Source organism: Vigna unguiculata, chromosome 4 (assembly GCF_004118075.2).
Source record: "Vigna unguiculata cultivar IT97K-499-35 chromosome 4, ASM411807v1, whole genome shotgun sequence".
Taxonomy (NCBI): domain Eukaryota; kingdom Viridiplantae; phylum Streptophyta; class Magnoliopsida; order Fabales; family Fabaceae; genus Vigna; species Vigna unguiculata.
The window spans coordinates 6,416,652-6,424,147 of NC_040282.1; positions in this window are offsets into that span (position 1 = coordinate 6,416,652).

The following is a 7,496-nucleotide window of genomic DNA, read 5'->3' on the forward strand; positions in this document are numbered from 1 at the left end:
TATTATATGAAGATGATTGACGCCTCCAAGGGACGCTAGTTGATGGTTCAAGATCTACAAGGATCCCTAGGACTAACACCCCCAAGGAAAGGGACACTAGTTGATGGTTCAAGATCTATAAAGATGTCTTCCTAGGACCGATACCCTCAGTGGCGGAACTTGGACAAAATCTTTAGGGGTGTCAAATTAGATTTGTTATATATAAATTTTTTTAGTTAGAAAAAAAAGTTTTTCATTTTTTCTTTTCATTTTCCCTGTTTAAAACAAACACATAAAATAGTAGAATTTAAAAAATTCACTATTATATCATGTTATTAAATCATGATACCAAACCATGAATATCATTTTAGATAAGTAATTTGTACCTCATGAATTTGATTTGGTGGGTATTGTCAAATTTGAGGACGTTTTTCCGGATCGTGTTCTAATGAATTTTTAAATTCATTATATATAACTCTACAAACTTTAGAGATTTGTTTTTCATTATCTTGAATTCTTGGTTGTCATGAAATTTCTCATGAAAAGTGTAATTAACGTATATGCATTTTTTTCATCTTTATCACAAACCTTCTTTAAAAAAAAAGAATCAATTTTTTTACTCTTTATCATAATCTTTCTAATATAAATTTATCACATCTCACCTATTTAGAAAAAGATAAAATTTATATTCACAAATCACAATTATCACAATGCAAAACATAACAAAACTCATACCACTTTAATTAAATAAACAACACGGTATAAATTCAAAACTTAAAAAAAATTACCAATAGGCAGCGAAAAACACAAAATCCCTAAATTTCATAATTAAGGGTTATAATAATTTGGAACAAAGTATAATTACAATTTATACCAATTTCATAAAAGAATCCCTAAAATCATAATTAGGTTTATACTAATTTCGAATAAACTTAATTTGGAGAAACATTTTAAAGAATTATAAATCTAACATACATAAATCATAATAAGATATTAATATTGATATGTGGGAGATCATGCGAGAATTATACTTCAATTTCAATCTATGTGTTCCCCAATCTTTGTTTCCCAATCTATCTCTTTGTATTTATTTTATTTCTCTTCACACACTTTCACGATAATTAATTTACACTTTGTATTAAATTTTTTATTTTATCTTTTATTATAATTTCCATAATATAAATTTAATATAAATAATTTTAAAAATCCTAATATTTTATTATAATTTAAAAAAGAATATATATATATATATGTATATATAAAAATTTCAAAAAAAAAAATTGGAGGAGTCGTGGCTCCCCTCTGTCATAGCGTAGGTCCGCCACTGGATACCCTTGTAGGAGGTTAAGATTAATGGAAGAATATTCTATAATATATAGGAGTATCTTGGTGAAAAATCTCATTCATATTTGATGAATATAAACAAAATTAGGAGATATTATTATTGTTATTTAATAATTATCTTTTGATTAGATTATTTGAGAATATTTGATTATGTGTATCTATACAAATTGTATCAGACTTGCTTATAAATAAGAATGTTATTCCTACAATCAAGGGACAAAATCATCTTTTTACCTAAACACAACATTAGCTAAGGTTAAAATAATTCTTTCTGTTTTTTTTCTTCTGTCTAGGGTTACTTCGTACCATTTAACCGGAAAACATATGTTGTTGCATTAAGCCATATATACAATAGAAATTAACCGATAGAGTTTATAAAATTTATTTATGTATTTGAGAATCTTTTGTACCTGACGTTTTTGTTTTAAAACTCACATGTTAAAAAAAGTTCGAATTTAGTCTTTAAAAAAAATCATATGCATAATATTAAGTGTTGACAAAAAGTTTCAATTTTGTCTCTTAAAAAATCATGACCATTATCTATTTCTTTTTCTCCTTTTCTTTAATATATCAACATATATCTTCTTGTTTATTCTTTCTATTCTTATTGATTCTGATATTTGATGAAGTTGATTGGAAGATATGTAACAACCTAAGGTATAATAACCTCTTGTGTACTTTTCTTTTTCTTTTTCTCATAGCATTTGTCACTTACTTAATCTATGATTCTTGCATCATGTATGCATGATGTACCGATAAGTAGGGCTAGACAAAATAAACCAAACTGTACTGCACTACCAAAAACTGCACTGAACTAAAAAACTGTTTGCATGAACTGCACTGAACTGAAAAATAATTCAGATGAACTGAACTGTTATTCTTAAAAATAAATTGGACTGAACTGCACTATAATATAAACTGAACTGTTTTATGTACTGCACTACGTCAGAACTGAATTGCACTATTTTTGAATTGAACTGCACTAATTTTTAACTTAACTATATTGTTTTTGAACCGTTTTTGAACCGAATTGCACTGATTTTGAATAAACTTCAATATTTTTGAACTGAATTGTACTATTTTTGAACTAGATTGCATTGATTTTGAACTGAATTGCACTATTTTTAAACTTAATTACACTATTTTGAATCGAATTGCACTAATTACATATGATTGTACTACACAATAATAATCTAAAGTTTATAATTTGAAAGTGCTTAGGAAATAATACTTGAAATATGCATCATACTTCAATACACCAATTAGCATATTTATAATTTTTTATTTATATTAAAGTTTTCCGTAATTTAAAATGTCATTAAAATATTAAAATTAATATAATAAATATAAATATCGGTATTAACTTATTTTTTATATTTTAAAATCTTATGTAATATTATGTTGCGTCAAATTTTTTAAAAGGATTTATTTTAGAAAATTCTCAAAATTAATATTTTTTAACATTTGTATTCATTAATATTTGTGTGAAAAATGTTCTAGAAATTTTATGAAGTTCTAAAATATATTTCTTGAAGCAACGAATCAATAACTTTTTATATTTTTTAAGAATTTTTTAAAATAAATTCTCTTTAAAAAAGTTGACGTCACATAATAAATATTTTAAAACTAAAAAATAATATTACATGAGATTTTAAAATAAAAAATACGTTAGTACCAATATTTATATTTATTATACTAATTTCAATATTTAAGAATATAAATAAAAAATTATAAAAATGTTAGGTGTCACAAAATTTAATTTTTAAAAATAACTTCTGTAAAATCATAACATAAAAATAACATTACATAGTAAAATTTATTCAAAATAAAATAAGATCTTGAATTAATTTATAATTTTTTTTAATAAATTAATTATAAATATTTTATATTTTTCTCAAAGAAAGAGTAAAGAAAAAAATTAAGACAAAATAAAATACATATTTCAATATGAAAGAGAAAGAATAGAACGTAAGACACAAAATACATAAGTCCAATTCTTATCTTAATACCAATATTTTATTTGAGGTATTTTGCTCTTTCAATTTACTATAGTTCAATAGTTAACTTAACATAAGTTTAGTTTCTTAAAACTGAACTATTTTATAATATAGTTCAATTATTATTATGAATAGTTTAGTATATTTTAGTTATTAACTATAGTTTAGTATAGTTTAGTAAATTATGCCCAATAAGAACTTTGAAAGTGATAATATATATATATATATATATATATATATATATATATGAATATTAGTAATTATGTTTGGAGCCAAGTGATAATAGTAATTATGAGTGAAATGAATTCTATAAAAAAAAAGAAAAATCTAGAAAATTCAGCTTTGAAAAAAAAGCAGAGGCGGAACTATATGGTGACAGGGGAGCCACGGCTCCCCCATTTTTTTTTTTTGAATTTTTTTTATATATATTTATATATTTTTTAAAATTATATTTATATATTATTTATATTAAGTTTATGTAATGAAAAATAATAATAAAAGATAAAATAAAAAAAATTAATGGAGACATTGATTTATAAAAGAGATTAGGATTTTTTTCTGGCTATAAGATCTTTCTACCATGTAAATTATCATGAAAGTGTGTGAAGAGAAATAAATACAAAGAGATAGATTGGGAAATAGAGGTCGGGAAACACATAGATTGAGATTGAAGTATATTTTCTTGCATGATCTCCCACATATCAAAGTTAGTATCTTATTATGATTTATGTATGTTAAATTTATGATTCTTTTTAGGATGTTTATGCCAAATTAATATAAACTCTAATTATGATTTTAGGAATTCTTTTATGAAATTGGTGGTATGAACCCTAATTATAATTTTTCCCAGATTATTATAATCTTTAATTATGAAATTTAGAGATTTTGTGTTTTTCGCTGCCATGGTAATATTTTTTTAATGTTTTGAATTTATACAATGTTGCTTATTTAATTAAAGTGGTATGAGTTTTGTTATGTTTTGCATTGTGATAATTGTGATTTGTGAATATAAATGTTATTTTCTCTAAATAGACGAGATATGATAAATTTATATTAAAAAGATTATGATAAAAAGTAAAAAAAATTGATTCTTTTTTTAAAGAAGGTTTGTGATAAAGATAAAAAAAAATGCATTTACGTTAACTAAACTTGAGAAATTTCATGAGAACCAGAAATTCAAGACAATCAAAAATAAATCTTTAAAGTTCTTAGAGTTATATACAATGAATTTAAAAATTCATTAGAATGCGATTCGGAAAAAACGTCCTCAAATGTGACAATACCACCAAATCAAATTGATGAGGTTATCTAAAATGGTATTCATGTTTTGATATCATGATATAATAGCATGATATAATACCGAATGATAATAATATTTTTTTGAATTCTACTATTATGTGAAGAAAAAAAATGAAAAACCTTTTTTCTAACTAAAAAAATTATATATAACAAAACTAATTTGGCACCCCTACATTTTTTGTTCAAGTTCCGCGAGTGCTTATAAGCTAACAAAAAGTCAGATTTGAAGAAATAAACAAATTAGCAAAATGGTTGTTTAGTATGAACCTTTAACTTATTCGAGCCATTTTTCAATCGAATTGGACGCTTAAAGTTTTTTATTTTCATGTATAAAAAAGCAATTTTGTTCGTATATAAGTCAATTCATTTTAATATTATTTAAACTCAATCTTTATTTAGTAAAATTTATTCATGAAAAAAAAAATCCTTTTTAACTAATTTTTCAGATGATGCAATTTAATTAGAGTTAAAAACACTTTTCGTTCTTAAATTATTTTTAAAAATATTTTTTTGTCTTTAAATTAAATTGTATATCTCTTTTGTTGGTGTATTGCCGAGTATATCCCGGCCCAATGACACAGAAATGGCTGGGATCACCCCAGCATGGGGCACTCTCGCTGTGGTCCGGTCACTAGAGTACCTGCTTTTCACCTTTTTTCCAACACAACACAGAGGATCCAATAAGTGTGATGGTAGGGTATATTCCGGCCCCTTTTGGCTGTGTACATCCCGGCCAATGATGTGATAGATGGAAAATGGGATTATGGCACATAGGTACAGAGAAGCAGCGTGCAATCTCAACCAAAAAGGAATGAGTTTATATTTGGAGGAGTACAAACGAACAAATAGGTTGGAGAAGTACAGACGGACAAACCCCGAAGGAAAGAGTTGATATTTGGAGAAGTACAAACAGGCAAACCCCAAAAAGGAAAGAATTGATATTTGGAGAAGTACAGACGAGCAAACCCCAAGAAGGAAAAAGTTGATATTTGGAGAAGTGCAGACGGGCAAATCCCATAAAGGAAAGAGTTGATATTTGGAGAAGTACAGACGAACAAATCTCAAAAAGGAAAGAGCCGATCTTTGAGAAAGCAATAACATGCAATCTCAGTCAAAAAAGAAAAGAACCAACGCGTATAAACTTAGTCAAAAAGGGAAGAGTGGATCCTCGAATACAAACGGCTCACAAATAATAATAGCAGGTCCGTCAAGAGACTAGTATAAATTAAGACCTAGTGAACACGTAAAGGGATGTTTTTCTCACTTTACTAATTACACCTCATATCGAATCACTATTTGACTTGAGCGTTGGAGTGCCTACAGGTACCCCGCCCTCGGAGTGTAGACGATAGGGAGACCCAGGAGGAGTCCGAAGAGAAAAAAAAGGAAGTTCAACACAGAAGGTTCTTGAGATCATTTAGTTCTGCACTAAAATAGTATCGATCATGTACATCTTATTTTTGTAATTTATAAATATAATGTTACGCATAATCACCGTGAAAGTTATATTAGTCCTCGAAGTCTATTTGTCACTTAAAAAACAATTTTTGTTTCTTATAAAGATATCTTAGGTTAGTTTCATAAATTATAGAAATAAAATAAATATATAATTTGGTTTAAATACGAAATATAATTTTTTAAAATAATTTAGAAACGAAAAAAAATAATAACCCAGTATTGTTTTTAAATTTAAAACATAAATAAAAAATGAAATATATAAATAATATCATAAAGCATAATTTAGTAAAAGCACTTGCATTTTAAAATATTATTTTATTTCATGTCAATAAAAAACTTATATCTAATATTACGACTTCTAATTTTGTAATTGAAGTCGTGATTTATAAACAACTTGTTTTAAATAAATAGTAATCTTAAATTACTTTAAAAAGATAAATATCTAGTGGTGGAATTTGGATAAAATTTGAAGGGGTCAAGATATATTTTTTATTTATAAATTATTTTTTCTAATTAAAAAATAATAATTTTTTCTCATCATTTTCTTTACTCAAAACAAACAAATGTATATTCAATAATTGAATCAGAACTAAAGTTTAATACAGTATCTCTTTCAATATAGATTAACATGCTACTTGGTAAGAATTCAATTTCCATCTTATTTCTCAATCTATTCTTATTTATTTTCATTACAGAAAAATATCTTTCAGTTGTAGCTATAAAAACGGGAAGAGTCATGATATGGATCACATTTTATATAAGTCCTTCGTACTTCGTCAATTTGATTTGGTAGGTATTGTCAAATTTGAGGACGCTTCCCCGAATCATGAATCACGTACGTTCTAAAATTTTCAAATTCATTATATGTAACTCTAGGAATTTTAGAGAGTTGTTTTTCATTTTCTTTAATTCTTGGATTCTCATGAAGTTTCTCAAGTTTAATTGACGTAGATACATTTTTTTCATCATCATCACAAGTATTCCTCTAGAAAAAATAATCAATCTTTTTACTCTTTATCATAATTTTTCTAATATGAATTTGTCACTTGTCACCTATTTAGGAAAAGAAAAAATTATGAATACCCCAAACTAAATCTCAAAATCAAAACTCAATATTTTAAGAAAACTAACAACTTTTGAATGATTAACTTCCCTTACCTTAGAGTACATTCTTAATATTGTTCTTCCCTTACACAACTTTAAAGCCTAAAATAACTTCATCTACACAAAGAAGAGTTCGATCAATAATTAGGTCATGATTTTATTATCTATAACAACTAGAGATTTGTATATAATGTAGAAAAGTCACATACAAAAGAAAAACATATTGCTTCGAACAAAAAAGGAGTAAAAAATCAACCTACTAAAATGAAAAAATTATTTAGTCCAAAATATTCCTTAACTACTTAATTTCGCCTT